The sequence below is a fragment of the Hippopotamus amphibius genome, chromosome 6, assembly GCF_030028045.1.
Source record: "Hippopotamus amphibius kiboko isolate mHipAmp2 chromosome 6, mHipAmp2.hap2, whole genome shotgun sequence".
Taxonomy (NCBI): Eukaryota; Metazoa; Chordata; class Mammalia; order Artiodactyla; family Hippopotamidae; genus Hippopotamus; species Hippopotamus amphibius.
The window spans coordinates 114,194,256-114,215,859 of NC_080191.1; the positions used below are offsets into that span (position 1 = coordinate 114,194,256).

Here is a 21,604-nt window from a genome sequence, read left to right on the forward strand (position 1 = left end):
TAACAAATGTTGGCTATTAAATGAATGAGATTGGACACTGTCCAGCATTGGATTAGATGCACTTCAGGCTAAAGATTAGCACAATACACATTCCTGAGTTGGAATGGATCTTAAGGATTCGTCTTACCAACTTCCTGCCCTTAGCCAGAGCCAACTTTGAAGCACCTAACAAATTAGGGTCCTTTATTCCAGTTCCTTCCTGAGAAGAACGTTGATTTTCCTGGCTAAATAGTTAAGGATCCTTTGTGCAGCTGAAGGAAGTCCATTTCCTCTTTTTCCACTTAAATGAAAGGCATAGAACATGTGCACATTTTATGTATAGGAGAGGTTTTTTTTTAAATATAATCGAAGACTTTTCTTATATCAGAGTCTGATCTAGTTTAGGTTGGAAGCAGGGACCATCATCTCAATTAGAGTGTACAACAGAAGAGCTAAGAAATTGTCAACCTGAATCTTAGAATTACTTCCAATGGCAGCTGGTAACATGGGAAGCAGCTTCAGCACACAGAGGGGAGATGCCACAGCTTGGAACAATGCCATCCTTTTGCCAAAGATAGACTAGACTAGTATGCAGAAGAGCTTGCATTTGTTATGTCTGAATATTAATTTCTACTCTCTGAAGTGTTTAGTCCTCTGTGATGTGATTTGAGTGAATTTAATTTACTACAATTGCTTTTTTGGATAATGAACATTTGTATTTCTCCTCTTTATAAAAATAGAGGGCATCTGCAGGCACAAGGAAAGTGATAGTATTAAACATAAAGAAGAAAGTTTTATTGTCCAGTAAAAATCTTACAACCCTAGAGCTGTTTTGAGCTGATAGCCACATGGCTCTAAAATTCTTTGAACTTCTAGAAGAATGTGGTAATAAAAAGTGAAACTACCATTTTTTGCTATTTGTTTTACTTTTTTAAAAATTCTAATTTAGAGTTGAGAAGCCAAAGAAAACTATAAAACCATAAAAACATGCAGTGTTATGTCGCAGAGCCATCACCTCCTGATAACTCATCTCAGGATGTTTTCTCGACTTCCTTCAAATGTGGTTATTTCCTGACAATTTAATTTAAATACTGGTGTAAGGATTATTTCTGGAGATGGGGGCTTTGCCTCTTGTGATAATTCTCTCATCTGCAAAAGGATAGAATCAATTTGATTCCCAAGTAGCAACATTGAGATGTATTTTTATTGGTTTGCTTGATTATTTTTTAAACTTCTATCACTATTGATGGAAACTAATTAAAACTAAATGCACGTCAGCGCTTATTAAATGGCTGCTACTGAGGTGGTGGAGTTCAGGAAATGATAGGCCAGCCCATTCCCTTAACCGATATGGGCTGATTCACAATTGGAGTAATTTCAGATTTATGAGATTCAAGCATCCATATGTCCCTACTGTTTCCTGAAGGATTCTTTTTAAAGAAATGAATGTATATGCCATTTCAATCTAATGAGAGCAGAACCACCGACTGAATAATGTACACTCCTTGCCTGAAATAAAAATTCACCAACACTAGGAGTGTTACTGTGGGCAAAAGCATTTGGGGTTTATCTATCACGTTAAAGGCTGTTTTCAGCTACTCTCCACTATGTACTTTTATAACAACAAATCATGGGGCAATAACGACTTTAGATAAAACTTGGGATGCTAACGTCACATATTATTAACGTATAAATTGTAAGCTTTTTTCTCATGTTTGCTTCATTAAAAGGACAAGTTTAGAGATTAGTATAAGTTTTCCAAAATTTTTGATCCAGAAACTAGGCAAAGTTTGCCCCAAACCCTGAGAATCATAGCATTTGAGATCTGAAAGACGCTGTTTAGAGCAACTCACCAAGAAGGAGGGATGGAGAAGTGAGCAGAGCAGAGCTCTGGTTCCATACCTACTTGCCATTGTCCAGCCATGTGACCTTGGACCATTAGATAACCCCGTGACCCACAGTTTCCTTATCTGTAAATGGACACGGTGACAACACCTCTGCCTACCTGGGAAGCAGTGAGCATGAAGTGAAATCTGCTGGAAGCATGTGAACTATAAAGCCCAACATCAGGGTCAGTTGCTGTAATTTAGAAAATCCCCTTACTTTTCCAGTGAAGAGCAGAAGTGTGCGTCACTTGCCCAAAAGCATCCTTTGGCAAAACCAGGCCTGGAACCCAGGAGGTCCCAACATCCAGACCAGGCTCTTCATATCCCCTAGGGCACTGAGAGAGCCGGGAAGGAGATAATGAGTGCAATGTTAGGGCCTCCACTGGCTGCTGGGCTATTGGTTACACTCCTTTGCCTCGTCCACTACAGACGGATAAACAGTTCCAGGCTGGAGGTGGTGCTGCTGGGTAAGCGGCACCAACACCGCAGCTGGCCCCCTGGAGACGTGAGAACCACAGAGGGCGGGGTGGGCGCTCACCAAGGCCCCCGGATGGAAACATTCTCTAGCCAACAAAGGGTAATGCGGCTGTCAGTCGGCAACAACCTCTCCTACTAAAATGAAAAACCAAGGCAGAGCGTTTTAACACTGGGAAGGGCTCTTGTCTAAACTATTTCTCCAACATTCTCCCTTATTTCCATTCCTGCTGCTCCTAGTATGTCTAATGACTGCGTGTGTCTACCTTTAATACTCGCGGTCAAATGTTAACAAAAGTCCCTTTTTTCTTGGTTTTCTCTTAGTCATGTTTAAGTTTTTAAAAGAATTTTACTGAATACTAAAGGCAGGCAAAAAACAAACTAAGCCAGAGTAATAAAAGAAACATTAAAGCTATCAAAGCAGTAAAGTCGGAATTTAAATCTCAGAGTATCTGCCCCCAAAGCCCTTGCTTTTTTGAGTTTGTTAAACATAAAGTAACCATTACACTGTTAAAACAGGAATTGCACACAAGAGGCAAGGTACCTAGAACTCACAGGGATTTATACTTACACACAAAGTGTACCAAAAAAATCTGTTGCACAAAGAAATCAAGTTTCTGCCTCTGTTTACCAAATTCAAAGTATCATGTAGCCAGGCTAACCAAGAAGTACCACGTAAGCATAAACTGTTAATACCAGGTTACTAGTCTGCCCAAAAAACACTAACAAAAAGCGATAATCTGACATTTCCATTGAAGTTTATGCTTCTCCAGGTCTCTGTCCCACTCCTCATGGGGAGATGGACAGATTGGAGGAGGGACCTGCCTGAACCAAGGCCACCGGTGTGGCAGAAGACAGTGGAGCAGGACAGAAGGTCGTTGGGGCCATTGGTGGACAGGGGGGCTGCAGGCCAGCACAGAAAGGTCAGGAACAAACATGGGGGGCGTATCAGTATAATTGCTGGAAACCAGGTTTGAATGAAAATGTGTCTGATTCAAAGGTATAGAATCTAAGCAGACAGCTTTCTTATTAGGTGGGAGGAAGAATAGAGAGTACGAACTATTGAGGATGACGGACCCCTGATGATGCCGGCTGTCCCCACTGTCTTGGGGAGCCTGGTCCTCAGATATGTGATCAAGACAATAGAACAAGGCCCAGGTCTGAGCTGAGTCTCAGACCCTCTTTCTGATGGAGGTCAGCGCAGCACCAGGCTAACAGTGGCTTTTCCTTAAATGCATGCAGATGCACTAATGACGCACATTAGGCGTAGAGCTCACTCACTTAATTTAGAGCGTCTCATCCTGGCCCTGCGTCGTTGCCGGGACAGATGTGTGCATGGCTCAGACATACTTCTCTCTGTCTGAGACAGATGTCAGGATATTGGGCCGTGCTGGAACAATGCCAGCGTGTTTATTAGTGACAGAAGATTGTCAACCTCCCTTCCCCCAGCTGAGGTTTTCATTTTTGTAGTTAAAATGCCAATCCTAGCTCAGGAAAGGAAAGATTTTGAGAGAGGTAGGGGAAGAAGTAAGGTGAGGGTGGAGAAGAAAATAGAAAGTGACCAGGAGGTAGAAGGAAAAGGGAAAGATTTGGGTCAGTTGCTTCCTATCACTAAGATGATCTAGGTGATTTATAATTCCCACACATGACTGGGATTCGCCTTGGAAGAGAGTAAAAATGCAGAATCTTGGCCCCATCCCAGAGCTGCTACTTCTTAAAACCCAGGGACCTGTATATATTTAAGTTCCCCAGGAGTGGGCTGTGGACCAGACTTGAGTGCCACTGGCTGAGGCAATCTCTAAGGTTTCTTTGTATCCCTTGAGAATCTTTTCTTATGAGAAGGGAGTAAAGAGGGGGATGTGGGGAAACACAGAGGGCAGGACTGCTGTATCCAAGTTGCTTTGTCCTGGGGAAGAGGCTGCCCTCCTGGGAAAGGCTGATAAGATATCAAGGTCAGAGGAGGAGAGGGAGGGATGCTTTGTGTTGGTGTTGATTTCTTTTGTTGGAGTTGTTTTTTTCACTAACTGTGGACAAGCCCCTGACAAATGAGTGTATTCTGTCCCTACCTTGTAAGTCCCAAATGCTTTGATCTCTTTGATGTCTTTTTCCATCTAACTTGCCAAGATGCTCTGAGCTCCTGTCCTCCCCCCATGGACCACACCACTAGCAAATCAGGGAGTAGGCGGCAAGGAAGTGCCTGCCCACTGACTTTAGTCCCTCTTTCCCCTCCTGGCTGCTGAAACCTCTTTCCCCAATTATCTCCCTCTTTGAGGATTTTATCAGTAGCTTTTTATTAACTCTTGGTGGAACAAGCAGCTCTGCCAGAAGGACCAGGTGATTCATTCCAACCAGGGGCCCGGGAAGAATGTTTCCTTCCCACTGCCACCTCACAAACCTTGTCAAAACTTCCTTAAAACTTACAAAAGCTATACAGAATGTCTGGAAAACAAGATGGCCCCGAATCTCAGTGCAACTGTTTTCATTTTCTGTTGTCCCTTGATGAATTTTCATATTCATATTTTATATGGAGTACTTATGATTTCATGGGACCTTTTCTATTATAAGCATTATCCTCATTGCTGTGTAACCTTGATAATGATCTTTGTAACAGCTGCAACATTCTCCATCTGGAAAAGGTACCACTTTGTTTATCAAATACTTACATAGTGGTTTCCACGTACCAGGTACATAAATATTATAATAAATATTAACTCATTTCATCCTCATAGTATTTATCAACTCATGTCACACACCTAATTACTATTACGCTCATGTTATAGATGTTATGGATGAGGAAATCAAGGCTTAGAGAGGTTAGGTAACTTGCACAAGGTCACACAGTCCGTGAGCGGCAAAGACAGGCATATGCTAGTCTGTGCTCAAAACCGCCGTGCAGTGCTGACATTTTAGTTAACTGTCTTTCTACAATTTAACATTTAGTCTGCATGCAGTTCTTTTTAGAATGATAAATAACTACAAAGAACATCTTATGGCTCATGGCTTTTTTTCATTCTTCCAGATTACTTGTTTAGGGTAGGTTTCCAGGAGAGCTGCCTGCCCCACTCCCTGTTTTGAGCTCACAGAGAGAGGTGGCAGTCCTACACAGATCCCCGCTGGGGAAACCTGCACTGTGGGGGGAAAGATCAGTTTTTTGTGAGGTTGTTAATGCTTGCTTCATGGCAAGTGCCGTCTAGGGACCATCAGGGGAAAGTGTAAAGGTTGCAGCCTAGTGAAGGTGAAGCCTGCGGACGTTGGGTGATGCCACTGGGCCTGCTGTTGCTCACTGCCCCCCAGGCGCCCTAGAGGCCAGAAAGCCATGCTTCAAAGAAGAGGGGCAAATTGTCTCTATTTATTTCAGTGGGGGAATTAAAAGAGTAACTCTTCAGTGGCAAATACGTTAACCAACCAGTTGGTGAGTCTGATCTTTCTCTTTTAATCTAGATGTTTTGACATCCTGTAAACACAAGTCTATTTGGAGGTCAAGCTCAAATCTCCAGAATTTCTGTATAGCTGGAGGTGGGGTTGGCAGTGTTTTTGGAATGGAGTGCTAAGGGGACTTGTCTTGAAACTATGTTTGTGTAGCAAGCAAGATTTTTCTTTCTGCCGTACGTTTGTTTAGGGGGTGGCTTAGCATGGAGGAGCTCATGGAAATTATGCCCCCCTCCACCCCTGGGCCCACCACAGGGTCAGTCAAGTCACGCTTAAGATTTTTGAATGACATTGGACCAAGACTGTCAGAGATCTTAGTGAGTCAAAGGGCATTTCTTTGCTTTTTCTCCCTTATGACACAGGCCCACTATTTTTCTTTGCCTAGTATGATACCATAAATAGCCAAAACTGAAACTTGTTCCCATTCCCCCAGACCAGTGTATATCTCCAGCCACACACACACACACACACACACACACACACACGCACGCACTCTTCTCCTGGACCATCCCAGCAGTAACAATCATACATCTGTTCCCCGTTCTCCCCAATTATAAATGTAATTATCATATCTCATTAACACATTTTATTAAAATGGTCTTCCTATCACATAGAAGTGATAAATCTGAAAACCAGAGATAAGAACAGGGGAAGGTCAGAGTGAGAAGAAAACAGGACTAGCTGATTTTTTGCCCTAAGTTTTCAGGAAGTTACAATGAGCCAAAGAGGACTAAGTGAAGTGTGTTGATGGCATAGTTAGAATTTGTAGGTTACCTGAGAGGTCCATGCCTTTTCTTGCTCGATAGCTCACTGTATCATTTGTCAAGCCATTGGAAGTCTCAAAGTGTTTGTTCAAAAGATAAAGGATTTTTTTTTGTGGGAGGAAAGGGGAAGGAAGTTGGTCCTGACCACAATTTAAAAACATAAAGACCTAAGTAAATAAATCCTGAAGGAGAGTGATAACTGTCCAGGCGCTGTAGGCAGCATACCTGATGGTGTTGCCTGGCAACCTCGGCTGTTCCTGGAGCAACAGACTCCCAGGCAAAGGGGGCATTGGAGATGCATTCAGAGAGCTAATTTAACCACCCCTTCCCCCGTGCTTGCTGACTGTGAATAAAATTGGGTAAGGGATCCTGTTTTAAAGTGCACCTGGGATTTGTTTCAGTCAGGTATGGTAAGACACAGAGACATGAAAACAACTGTCATGAAGGAATGTCTCACAGACCCCTAGAAGGAGCAGGCCTGGCATGCCTCACAGGGCCACACAGGGAAGCACCAGGGCCAGTCGGGAGGCAGAGGGGAAGCATGGGTGAGAATCTTTGTTGTGGTTTTCATGGGAAGGAGAGGGTGAGGCAGGGTAGACAGGTTCAGAATTGGCTACTTGAAATAAGTTTAGTAGTATCTGGACTATAAATTGCCCATATCCTGGACCTGGGGTAATTAGGGCAGAAGGATAGTGTCCCATACTGCAGGGGCCTGATACTGGGAGGTAAATTGTGGGAATGGACTCAGGATTGGTTGGCCTGCATGTCAAAGGCAGCCTCAAAGGCAAATTTACTGTCTCTAAGAATTAGCTAACCCTGGGAGGGGCAGTCCTCCCTCAGGTCTGCAAGGCCCCAGATGCCAGAGCATAAGAATACAGGAAATAAGAAAATATAGTTAATACAGACCCCGATACACACATAAGCAAAAGGTCTACTGTCTGTTTTGTGATATAAGAGGTATCTGTGTTTTAGGGGCTGGCATTCCCAGAGAAAGAAAGGAACCCTAAAAAGCAACATTAGAATTATCTCCTGTTCCCTCACTGTCCCTTTGATGCCCAAGAACACAGTGAGCACACCTACTAATACCAAGCAAGGTGCCTCAAGAAAAGCCATTCTTTCAAGATGTGCACTTCAGGACCTAAACAACTTTGAAGCATTTTACGTAGCACCAGCGTGTAGTGCGTGAGGTACAGGCTTGAAAGGATAACTCTAAACGATGCAGGACTCAGGTCTGGCCATTTTGATTATCTCAACACAGAAAAGTGGAGAATGCATTTTCCTCAGCTCACCTGACAGGTTTAACCAGGGTTCAGGCATGAACTGTGTCATTTCCAATCATGCACAGTGAGCATTGCTAAAAAGCAGTGTCTGGCAGTACTATATTACACCGTTGTTGAATTAGTTTCAGTAATGAGAATAAACATTTGCAGAGCCTTTTGTGTTTGTAAAATGGTTTACAAGCACCGGCTGGCTCACTTGTTAATAATCACTTTGGGGGATTCTTAACAATGCATATTTAGGAGATAGAAGCGATGAGTCGGATGGGATTAAGGGAAAAGACAAGTAATAGAAAAGCATTTAGCACAGTCATTTTTAGTTGCATAGTCTCTGCAAGCCTGTGCTGACTAACTATCATTTCATTGTGTTTGGTTACACATTCCTAATGTTCAGATCCCAGGACAAATGCACACACATTGGGTAAAACCATGTTTCAAGCTTTATATTATTTACTCTTCCTTATTGCCCTTTGGCATCTTGATTTGCACAGAATGTGGGTGCAACCCAGGAAGCACTCTGTGAGTATATCCGCCCCACTACTGTGGGGCAGGAGACCTGGCCCCTGCCCTGCCTCTGTCTCTGCCTCTGTGAAGGAGACCCCCAGAACTTACCTACATCTCTCAGCCTCAGTGTTCTCAGCTATAAAGTGGCTGAGGAAGAGAGGTACAGAGGGCACAGGGGGTGTGTAAAGTCCTGGCTCTTATATCCAATGAATCCATGATCTTGCCACTTTCATTGTTTGGTGCTCCAGTGTGTGACTTCAGGCGTCTCTTGTTCATTACCTCACTAAAACTTAAACTGACACATCAGTGGGACCACAGGAGCATGTATACACACGTATGTACACACACACACCCTAGTTACCAAAGTTTACATACTGGGGAATTTACACACTTGGTAGACTGAAGACATATTCCAAATTGAAATGTAAAGTTTCCATTTACATTTTGAAAATATAAAATTTAAAAAGTAAAATTTCATGGACCTTCTGAATTTTCTATTCTAATCTACATTTAACATAACAGTGTTTTTACTCTAATCTCCAAGTAATATTGGCCCTTAGGGTCAGCATGATCCTGTAGGATCTGGCATCCCTGAAGCCCCCCATGTGTGTCCTGCCTGCCCTCAAGTGTGAGAAGAGCAGCAGTAAGCCTCACGCTGCCCTGCCTTCACTCCTTGCTGGGCCTTCAAGCTTGCAGTTAGGTGGTAAATGGAACAGTGGACATCTTCCACCCTGCCCTGTTTTTTAACTGTCTTCTGATGAGTTCTGCTGGTAGATGCTAAAGTGGTCCAGGAAATATGATCAGAGCCAGAAGCCCGTTTGATAATAAAGCTATCCTATGGGAATTTTTTCTCTGACACTCATCTCTAATTTTACAATGTAACTCTATAGATACATGTGTCCTTTAGAGCCAAGAGTGGTAGCAAATTTCTCAAGAATAATCAGCATATGTAGTATTTATATATTAGAGTTGCCATTTTGAAAACACTTTTACATACATTTTAATGGTAACCACTATATTTGGAGGATGTACGTGCTATATACTCTACCTTCCAGCAGTCAGGTCAGTCAGAGCCCCCATAGGGAACAGATGTCCCTCACAGCAGGGAAGTGGGCAAGTTTTGCATCTTTCAAAGGAAATGTTTTGTAATAGTGATAAATCTCATAGACAATGAACTTTATCAAGGTTTGCCAAAAACAGCTCTTTTTTGGGTGCCTTCTTAAACATCCCACAACGTATATATAGAAAATCAGTATAATGTAATAAGTTGCTGAATCAGAACACTTCTGAAAATAACTTCCTAATGTCCTTCTCCTAAAATCAAGAAACTTGAGCAGTGGAGAAATCTGGCCATTGTTTGTTCATTATTAATTCATTTGTTATGCAATCTTAATGAAAAAGGAAAGCCTGCCTTAGTCATTAAAAAAACCACATACAGTCTTAAAATGAATACTGTTAATTTACTAACCCAAGGTTGATTTAGGAAGGTTAAATCATATGTAATTATGTGATAATTCACTTTGCAAAACTTTACTGCTATCATAATGGAATATCAAGGAAATACAATTTCAATTGATTACTTTGCTGTAGTTTTTTTTTTTTTAATCTATTGAAAAGTCAAATGGTTGTATAGTTGTGTGGTTGCTATTTCCTCTCTGCCTAAGCAGGAAATTGAAGTCTGTTTCTATTAATGTAGTCTCTGACTGTATAACTATTCCTGGCTCGGAGCTCTACATCTTCCGTGCCTTGTTATACAAGCCAACGTAGCCATGTGGCAGCTACTACTTCCAATGAGTCTCATGGTGTAAGATCCAGCCTCATCAAGATATACTACAGGGCTTCACCATCCTAACAACTTCTGAGCCCAAACCTGCAGAATGGGAATAATTATCATCTTCGTTGGCTGTCATGATGATTAAACAGAATATGTGTAAGAAAAGGAACCATCATAATGCATGGTACATACTACCTGGCTCAATCCTTTACCTTTCCTACATGAGCCATTAAAGATCTGTGGTCATCTCACTCCAAAACAGTCATTGACATTCCGATTCAACCACGATCATACGAGAATGGCCTGACAGAGTGGAAGCCTTCTCTGTTACATCTTCCTTCCGAAATTGGCTATACAGATGGTCCCCAACTTACGCTGGTTTGACTTGGGATTTTTTGACTTTACAGTGGTGTGGTATGCATTCAGTAGAAACCATACTTTGAATTTTGATCTCTTCCTGGGCTGGTGATTTGCAGTACAATCCTCTCTCATGATACTGGGCAGCGGCAGTGAACTGCAGCCTCCCATCAGCCACGTGACCACAAGGGTGAACAAGCAATGTATTTACAACTGTTTCGTCTTCCACTTTCAGTCCACCGTTCGATAAATTACATGAGATATTCACCGCTTTATTATAAAATAGACTTTGTGTTAGATTTTACCTAACTGCAGGCTAATGTAAGTGTTCTGAGCTAGGCAGGCGCAGCTAACCTGTGGTGTTCAGTAGATTAGGTATATTAAATGCATTTTTTAAAATTTTTTTTAAAAATTTATTATTTATTTTATTGGCTGTGTTGGGTCTCCTTTTTGCTGCGCGCGGGCTTTCTTTAGTTGCAGTGAGTGGGGGCTACTCTTCGTTGTGGTGCACAGGCTTCTCATTGCCATGGCTTCTCTTGTTGCGGAGTATGGGCTCTAGGTGTGTGGGCTTCAGTAGTTGCAGCACATGGGCTCAGTAGTTGTGGCTCACGGGCTTAGTTGCTCTGCGGCATGTGGGATCTTCCTGGAGCAGGGATTGAACCCATGTCCCCTGCATTGGCAGGCAGATTCTCAACCACTGCGCCACCTAGGAAGCCCTTAAATGCATTTTTGACTTGTGGTTCATCTTACAATGGGTTTGTTGGGACATAGTCCCATTTTAAATCAAGAAAAATCTGTACTGATTCTTTTAACAGCTTTATTGAAGTATGAATTATATACCATAAAATCCACCCATTGCTGGTGAATAGTTCAGTTATCTTCACAAATGTGTGGAGTTGTACAACTGTCTTACAGTTATAGAACATTCTATCACTGCAAAGTTTCCTCTGCCCATTTGCAGCACCCCGTTTCCACCACAGTCCTAGGCAGCAACTGATCTGCTTGCTTTCTCTACAGGTTTACCTTTTCTAGACATTTATGTAAATGGAACTAAATAGCATATGCTGTCTTTCACATCTGGCTTCTTCACTGTGCATGATGTTTTTGAGGTTCATTTGTTCATATCCAGAGAACCAGACCAGAGAAATAGACCAATGGGAAATGAGTACATATATAGAAAGAGATTTTTTAGAAGGGATTGGCTCAAGACATCCGGGCTAAGACATCCCGCAATCTGCCATCTGCAGTCTGGAGGCCCAGGAAAGCTGGTGGTATAGTTCCAGTCCCAATCCGAAAGCCTGAGAACCAGGCTAGCCAGTGGTATAAGTCCTAGTCTGAGTCCAAAGGCCCAAGAACCAGGAGTGCCAGTGTCCCAGGGCAGGAAAAGATAGGATATCTCAGGTCAGTTAAAGAGAAAATTTGTCCTTCCTCTGCCTTTTTGTTCTATTCAGACCCTTAAAAGGTTGTTTGATGCTCACCCAAATTGATGAGGACAATCCTCTTTACTCAGTCTACTGATGCAAATGCTAATCCCTTCCAGAAACACCCTCACAGACACACCCAGAAATAATATTTTTTTCAGCTATCGAACATCCCTTAGCCTAGTCAAGTTAACACAAACAATTAACCATCACAAGCATGTATCAGTATATCATTCCTTTTAATTGTTGAATAGTATTCTATTGTATGGCTATACCACATGTTTTTTATCTTTCATCAGTTGATGGAAATTTGGATTGTGTCTGGTTTGGGGCTATTAAAAATAATGCTGTTATGAATATTCATGTATATGTCTTTGTATGAATATTTGTTTTCTTTTATCTTGGGTAGATTCCTAGGAGTAAAATTTCAGGGTTCCATAGTAAGCTTGTGTTTATCTCTTTAAAACTGCCAAATTGTTTTCCAAAGTAGCTTACCATTTTACACTCCCATTAGCAGTGTATGAACATTCCAGTTTCTCTACATTATCACCAACCCACGCTTCTGTTGTCTTTTTTGTTACAGCCAGTGTAGTGGATATGAAGTGATGTTCATTGTGGTTTTAATTTGCATTTCCCTGGTGACTAATAATATTGAGCATCTTTTCATATACTTATTTGCCATCCATATGTCTTCTTTGGTGAAATGTCTGTTGCCTATTTTTAAATTGGATTCTTTCTTACTGAGTTGTAAGAGTTCTTTATATGTTCTAGATACAAGTCTTTGTCAAATCTATATTATGCAAATATTTTTCCTGTAGCTTATATTTCTATTTTTGTCTATGGCTTACATTTTCATTTTCTTAATAGTATCTTTTGAAGCATGGAAGTTTTTTGTTTTTTGTTTTGTTTTGTTTTTTTGTTTTTTCTTCATGGTAAAGACTGCTTTATTGGTGGCAGCTAGTACAAGTCAATAAATACTGATCCCCAAAGAAGAACTCAAGTTATCAGATTACTGGTCCACAGAGAGCTGAATGGAGTTGAACCAACTGATTGCTGAGAGGATAAAGTCAATCCTGCTTCTTGGGAAATGAAGCCACAGCCAGCTGATATATGGCATATGCTGTTTCTCCAACTGTAAGAATCATGGTGGCTCTATACAGGAGGGCATCAATCAGCTATCCCACCCTTTAGATGCACTGGAATTCCATTATCCTCCTGAAACAGCTTTTGTTTCTCTGCAACTTTATTTTCAAACTGTCTGCGTGAAGCAATACTTATGGTCCTCTGGCCAATCTGACGAAGAGCCAGCAGATTCCACAGCATCTTGGCTCAGTTACTGCCCACCAACCGCAGCAACTGAACACTGGGAACGAAAACCCACACGCCGGAACCGGAACTACCTCAGCATGGAAGTTTTTAATTTTGATGGGTTTTGTATTATTTTTGAAAACTCTGCCTAACCCAAAGTCTGCCCAATCCCATTTGAGGTTTATTTGCATATATCATGACCTTTACCCCAAAGACTTCAGTATGCATTCCCCAAGAATGAGCTTCTCTTACATAATCACAGTGCAGTTACCAACTTCCCTAGATATGCTTTCATCTGATCATCAATTACCTACATTCCAATTTCACCAATTGGAATGTGCTTCATAGCGTTATTTTCCTCCTGAACAGAATCCAATCCAGAATCACACAGTTCATTTAGTTGTCATGTCTCTTTAATCTGGAACACTTCCTCAGCCTTTCGTTGCCTTTTATAATATTAACAATTTTGAAAGTACACTTTCAAAAAACATTGGAAAACACATAGATATTCAGTTTTGAAAATTATTTTAACGTCATTTTAAAAATACATTTTGAAGTAAATGTTCTTTGCTTTTTCTCTGTCTGATGCTTTTTCCCCTTCTGATTCCCTTCATGTTGTGCTTCTCAAGTCAGAATACCACTTAGGTGACGAAGTGTCCTCAGTGCAACACATCTGGGGGCACACAGTGTCCATCTGCCTCACTGATATCAGTTTTCATCACTTAATCAAGGTGGGTCCAATTTTTCCGCTGTTTAACTACCATTTCCCCCTCACATTTAGTAAGTCCTGTGATTTCTTTTTGGACCAGCACTTTAGATTTTTCTCAGTGTTCCTGGCAGGGAAAGGAACTGCTCCTCTACTTGCAATACTACAAGTAATTGCTACCCCCGTGAAGAAAGCACTGATAATGGCATTAAAGCCTGAAGACCTTTTTAATGTGTATTTAAGGCTTTTCCCTAATGCATGGATGATTAGAATTAGAGAAAGCTGCTACCAAATGGATGACAGTTTTCTTATCCACTGTAATCTAATACAGGATTAACTCCTTTCTGCTGTTCTATTAATGTCTCCAGCCAAAGACTTCCCTGATTTGATCCCTGCCATGCTTGTTCATGAATAAATGGATGGAGCTGTGTTGCTGTAGGGATTCTTAAGGTTTTTGTTTTTTTTCGTATTCCATCAAATCAAGATAAGCGAACAGCTCAAAAGAAAAGAAATGGCTCCAACTTTACTGGAAAGCGTAAAACTTGGAGGAAAAATATTTTTAATAGCCTGGGAAAAAGCCTAAAAAGGATGATGACAGATCCGAAGCGGTTGCCACCTCTCATCAGTGTCTTGGCATCCAGTTAATAGGAGAGGACGACAGCTTTGTTATTAAATTATGTAGATGCTCATTGAAGGCACAACCAAATAGGAGGTTCAGTTGCCTTCAGAAGCATTTCAGATTATCAACTGTGATTTCAGTGATGGAACTCAATTTATAGATACACTTCCAATTCTGAAACTGATACTTCTTCTAGGAACATGTATGGTTTGGGAAGGAATGGTTATGCAGCCAGTCTTCACAGAGAACCCTCATTCTCAAAGTCACTTTTGCTCCTGAAGATGTAAGCGTTGCCCCGTTATATATTACAGCCAAGGTCACGGGAGAGCTGTAACCTGCACACGAAAGCTATTTCTCCACCTGGTCACACAGAGGTGTAGGGCTGGAGCTTTGTAACATGGAATCTATCCTGGTGATTAGTGGATGGATTAGAATTTGCCTAAAAAAGTCTGTGGGGCAAAGACGGGTAGCATCAGTTTAGGATTTGGAATGGCCCGGTCCCAACCTCCAAATCTCATTACTATTGATACACCTCTCTGAGAGAAATGTGACAACAGTGAGCACCTAATTTGCATAGCCCTTTTCCCTTTCAAAGCACTCTTAGAAAAATCTAAGCAATACAGCCAGAATGCCTTGGTGTAAATCTTGGACTCACCATCTCATCACTGTATAATCTTAAAATTGTCTAACCTTGCTGTGTCTTCGTTCCCTCATGTGTAATATGGAGATAATAGCGGCTCCCTGCTTGTAGGTGATTACAGGAACTAAGTGAGATAATGTTAATTAAGTGCTTAGAACGATGCCTGGTACACAGGAAATGCTCAATGCAAGTATTGTCGCCATCCTAATATTCTGTGGGAGAAGGCAAAGGCATGGCTTAATATCCTGTGTTTAATAGATGAAGAAGTAGAAGCCAGCAGTTCGATGACTTGCCTGTGACCACACAGTAATTGAGGGGACCTAAGAGAGAAGCCACTCTGAGCTTGTGAGTCCTTCTCTAGGTCCCTAGGGAGGACCCTCCTCCCTCCAGGCTTTTGAGCTTTGCATACCGCTAAATGATTCTGAAGCACAAAAGCCTTGAGGAATCACCTAAATATGTGGCATAGGCCTGGGCCAGACTCTGTCCCCGCAGAAATGATTGCCCCCTGGCCCATGCCCACCAGAGCCTGGATCTGTGGCAGCTGCCAGCACGGGTTCAGTGAGGAGCCGATGGGGCAGGAGCGACATAACCCACCTGCCCCTGCCAGGCGCCCGCTGTCCCAGCAGGCAATCTCGCTGGCGTGCTGGCTCTACCGAGCCTAGCAGTCACAGTGGCAGTAGCAAATATAGAGAGTGAGTCTACCGCAGAAATAAAGCCCACGGAGGGACTTCCCTGGTGATCCACTGCAGGCAGCATGGGTTCCAGCCCTGGTTGGGGAACTAAGGTGCTGCATGCCGCACAGTGCAGCCAAATAGATACATAAAAAAGCAAGCGAGTCAGGAAAGAGAAAGAGAGAGAGAGAGAAAGAAGGGAGGGAGAGAGGGAAGGAAGGAAGGAAGGAAGGAGGGAGGGAGGGAGGGAGGGAGGGAGGAAGAAAATATAGTCAAAATGGTATTTAAAAAGAGGAAATAAAGACCACAGAAATATTTGAGATATGACTTTGGTAACTTCAGATCTTTAGGCAACGAGAATTAAATATGACACAGCTTTCACAGTGGACACCACAGAAGCACTTGTTTGGAAAAATCACTTTTATTTTTGTATTACACATGAACATTAAGAGGAAAAAGCAGAATAATTGAGCACTTGTATCATCCAGTTATTAAGAGAGATAAAAAGCATACACACACTCTGCAGGTTTAGCGAGCACCTGCTCTTAAAGTAAATCTTCTTGCACCTAAGATCCAGGGACAGCGGGAAGCCCTGCAGCCTGTCCTGAAACTCACGCAGATGACAGAGGGGGAAAGGGGGCCGATACAAAGACAAACATTGCTTCCGGTAATCAACTGTTCTGGAGTCCCTATTTCATTAGTCATTCCATTAATCACACAAGACAAGAAGGATAGAAGGAAACATATATGGGGGAGGGGAGAAAAGGACTTAAAAAATAAAAAAGAAATATATTCCTCACATTCTTTAAAAAAAAAAAAAAAGGCTGGAGGAAATGTACCAAAAGTTTGAGTGATTCCTTTTGGGTGGTGAGATTGTGGGTGTTCAGTTTGAATCTTCCTTCTATAGGTATCCTTCGAATTTATAGGAATATATTTTATAATGGAAATTGAAGAAAGCAACCTCTTTAAATCCCTTTACAAGAAAATCAGTATCCGTTGGGCAGCAGCTGTAAAGGTCTACACTGCAGAGCCTGCACCTGTAACATCATCACTTAGGAGCTCTGTGGTCCCTAGGTTTGTTTCCATCCTGTGGAGAGAGTGCTGACTATGAACTAGACACCACTTTGCCTAACAGTTCAAGAGCTCTGAACCTTAGAAACTGAGAACTTGCCATTACAAGGAGAGGTAGGGCGTATAAAAGCATGGGTGAACATCTTTTCTTTGTGGGTAAAGAGATGTACCCAAACCCTGTATCTCACCAGTGCCTCTGGAATGATTGAAAATGAGCCAAAGTGTCAGATTCCTCCTCTCCCCAAACAGGGTCCAGCTGGTGAGGTCCCTAGGGCATATTTGGTCAGTTCTCAGTTTATAATATGCAAGACCAAGGGGGAAGCTGAAAAACAGGGTGTTGGGGAGGTACCAAATCAAAAAGCCAGAAGAGTGACTTGGTGTGGACAGAGCAGGAAAAGCTGGGTAGCCAGGGATGAAGCTGAGGTTGGGGGAAAGTTCTGTGTGGGAATGGGGTCCACAGCAGGTCTTCCACCATCAGTGGTGAGAGGAGCGCCTCTGAGAATGCCAGCAAGACCTGGATGGGATGGTTTGTAAACTCTTTTGAGCTTGTCAGAGTGAGGATTGATTCAAAAGTGAACTGCAGCTGTGCTCCTGTGAACGACTGAAAAGCATTCCCAGTTCCTGGGCTGACACACATTCTGTGTTTCCACAGCCCTATTATTACCCATCTCAATCTGACGACAGTGAAATCGAAAGGGATTTGTATCCCCAAGGAACGCGGGCATTGCTGTTACCGTATTACTGTGATGGCTTAAAAAAAAAAAAAAAAATATATATATATATATATATATATGCCATTCCCTTGATACCAGACGTTTGACAGGCTCTCAGTAAAAATGCTGAGCTTTTACTACCTTTGCTAAGGAAGTAATAAACATTATCTCAAAGAGAGGAAAAAGATTTTTCACAAATCTCGAAGATCTTGGCAGATATCAATAATGTGATTTTTATAAGAAAAGAGAGTCTCCAAATTGTGGGTAATGGATTTACAGATTGCCCAGATGGCTTAGTGAATGAGAGATTGGAAACAGAACATAAATTATAGGCAGGAACATAAACACCAAACCAAAATTTGAAAATAAGCAGAATAGAAATCTGAAGAGCATCAGCAAATAGTAATTGCTTGTAACCGTTTTTTTAAAGCCTTTTTATTTACGTATTTATTTATTGACCGCACCGTGTAGCTTGCAGGATCTTAGTTCCCTGACCCTGAATCCAACCTGGGCCGACGACAGTGAGAGCACCAGGTCCTAACCACTGGACCACCAGGGAATCCCGGCTTATAACCTTTAATGTCATCTTGGCTAGAGATATTGTTTGGTGTGGATGCCCTAAGTAGCAACTGAAAAGACTTTTTTCAACATAGATCAGTCTAGCAGATATGAATAGAGTGCCTTCTATGAAACAGACACCATTCTAGGAGTTGGGGACACAGCAGCAAACAAAACAGCCCAAATCCCTGTACTCATGATGCTGATACTCTAGTGGGGAAAGATTAATAAACAGTAATAAATAAGTAAAACATATGGTATGTTAGATGGGGAGGCATGCAATGAAGAAATCTAAACCCAGAAAGGGGAGTAGATGTGCTGAAGCATGGTGCTTCGGCTTGGAAAGGAGAAAAATGTGCCAGAGGCCCTAATTTCAGGATGGAAATCGTTTCCAGCATGGAGGCAGGAGGGTCCGGCCAGGCACCTCACTCGCTGGATTGCCATTTCTTCATCGATCGAGCGCAGCAGTTAGACTCTGTGATCTTTGTCACAAACAAGCTCGCACAGCTCTGGTCAATGGTGATACTTTGATATACGACACAAGGGAAATTAAGAAACAGATTGGATTTCAAACTTGCAAAGTGATTCACCAAGCCATGTTCTTTTCTGCCAGGAAAACAAAGCCACAGCTCACCCAGAGGGAGCTTCTGCTTTGGGTGGGCGCTCCCAGAAGTGGCCCCACTGGTGCTTCCACTCCCATGTCAGCAGATGGGAGGGAAAATGGAGATAACTGTTTTACATCTTGAGAATATTACAGACTTGTACAGTTGCCTCTTTAATGTTTTTTTCTTTAACATTCACCACTTCCACTTAGTAGGCACTGTCATTTTTCAAGCCCATTTTACAGGTTAACAAAGGGAAAATAAACATTAAGTAACTTGCTCGAATTTATCCAGTTAGTTACAGTGTGAGGATTTAAACCCAGATCTGTCTGATTCCAGAATCTGTAATCTTTCACTACACCTGGCCACATTCTTATAACTCCTCACTCTTTACCCTAAAAATCTTTCCCAGAAGTTAGTGCACTTAGCAAAATCCAGAATGTGGGACACTATACAGGACAAATTACCTGGTTCCTGTAGCAAATTAATTACAAGAAAAAGCAAGAAATAACCTATAGATTAAAAGTGGCTTAAGAGACAACCAATTTTGATGTTTGGACCTTATTTGGATCTTGATTCAAATAAACTACTTAAAATCAGTGACATGGGGACTTCCTAGGTGGCGCAGTGGTTAAGAATCCGCCTGCCAGTGCAGAGGACACGGGTTCGATCCCTGCTCCAGAAGATCCCACATGCCTCGGAGCAACTAAGCCCGTGTGCCATAGCTATTGAGCCTGTGCTCTAGAGCCCATGAGCCACAATTGTTGAGCCCATGTTCCACAACTACTGAAGCGCAAGCACCTAGAGCCCGTGCTCTGCAACAAGAGAAGCCACACTGCAATGAGATGCCTGCACACCACCATGAAGAGTAGCCCCTGCTCTCTACAACTAGAGAAAGCCCGTGTGCAGCAACGAAGACCCAACGCAGCCAATAAATAAATAAATATATTTAAAAAAAAATCAAACCAAATCAATGACATACATTCAGGAATTTGAACACTAACATTTGAATATCAGGGTACTTGATAATATTAAAGAATTATTTTTATTTTTTCAGGTGTGAAAAAAGACTAATGTTTTTTAAAAGAGTAATTTTAAAGGTACATGCTCCCAGAGGAAATGATATGATGCCTGGGTTTAACTTTAGAATAATGCATTGGAGGGAGTATAAGTAAACGAGATTGGCCATGTAGTGATCACTGTTGTAGCAGTTTGTTATACTATTCTCTTCAGTTCTGTATATGCTTAAATTTTTCTGCAATAAAAATTAAAACCAAACCAAACACCCCTGCCGTGGTGAATGCGGAATTGGTTGCACTGACCCCCTGCCACTTTCTTAGATACCCAGTCTCTTCCATCAGACTGGAGGCAAAAACCAAGTCTAATGGTCAGAGCACATCTGCCAGGCCTGTGGCTGCCTTGGTTCACCAGTGCTGGCTAAACGCTGGACTTCCTGCCTGTGGTAGACCCCCATGTCTCATGTCTGTGGCTTTTCTGCAACCAGCCATGTGGGCCACCTCACCCAGGGAACTGGGGTTGATGTGATATCATGAAAAGAAGTCTAGCCTTACTTTTTAGGAGCTGCAGACCTTGAGCAAAGCCTTGCTGAGCCTTAGGGAGTTGTGGTGGTCAAATGGCATAGCATTAAACATAATAGAATAACATAAACCCTGAAGATCTCTCCTAAGAATCTGGGCCCCCAAATGCCCTAGTCAGCTAAGACCTGGCGATGAATGAATCAGGGGGAGGAGTGGTCTCTGTAGAGGGAGTGACTCACATTTTCTGAATCATCTCTTTCTGCCTCATTGGACCACACCCCCTGGGAGAAGGAACCTGCCATGCGCTTCTTTGTGTTCCCAGGATAGTGAGGTGGGAAGAACATGGCCTTGGCGTCAGAAACTCCTGGGTTTTAATTCTCTATCTATCACTTACCTACCACAGAGACTTCAGGAAAGCTCTTAACCTCCGTATTTGTGAGATAGCAATAATAAAGCCCACTAAGAGGATTTAACGAAAGAAGACATTCAATGTCCAGCTCATAGCTGGTACTCAGGAAGTACTAGTTTCACACCACCCTCAGGTTCTCTGTTGATGCTTGGTGACTGAATGAGTGTAACTAGATGTTCCTCTGAACGTCGGTGCCTCAGCAGCAGGGTCACCGGTAAAATTACACAGGCTTTTCACTGCACAAGGGCACCTGGCTGGACTCTGCTGAGCCCCTGAGTGCCGGACTGTCTCCCCGAAGGAAGGGTGCCTTTGTCTACTTTATGCAAAGCTGCTCAGTGAGCTATCAGTGTCCCTGCTCCGAAGGAAAATTCCAGTCACCAGAGAAAGGGATTTGTTTTTATAATGCGTGACTGCAACGAGTGCCAAGAAGCAAGAGGAAAAATAACTCCATATTGTCAGAGCACTGGGCCTGCTTTGAAACAAACCACACTTTGAGACCATGTGAAAATTTCTTGTTGGTTGATTCAGGTCCCTAGCCTGGACATCATGGTACCAAGGTCGCTGAAAAGGACAGAAGCATGAAAATGCAGATTATCCAAATGGGCTACATGTTAGGACTGACGTCCCCCAGGCCGCCCACAGGTCACAGCAGCTCTGTATCCCAGATTGACACCGGATGAATCTTAACTAGTGATAGGAGTCCTCCTGGAAAATGGCCATCCGCAAAAAGGCCCTGAAGGCTGTTGCTTCCTTTGAAACATTTAAAGAGGTGCTGCCTCTCCAAGGCAGCGTCAGGGTCAGTTTGGTCTGGGTGAGCGTTTACATCTTCTCTGTCCCATCACACTACTTATCTCAGAAGTTCAAGGCCACAGAGGCTAAGGGGCAGGGATCCCACCCTTCTAAA

The 21,604-nt window shown here is 42.4% G+C and overlaps 1 protein-coding gene and 1 pseudogene across 4 annotated transcripts in view; one reads left to right on the plus strand and one right to left on the minus strand.

Annotated features, from left to right (window-relative positions):
- Positions 1-21,604, plus strand: part of TMEM108 (transmembrane protein 108) — a 335,235-nt gene that overhangs the window by 246,383 nt on the left and 67,248 nt on the right. The gene's annotated exons all lie outside the window — the stretch shown is intronic.
- Positions 12,804-13,201, minus strand: LOC130856090 (cytochrome c oxidase subunit 7A2, mitochondrial-like; annotated as a pseudogene).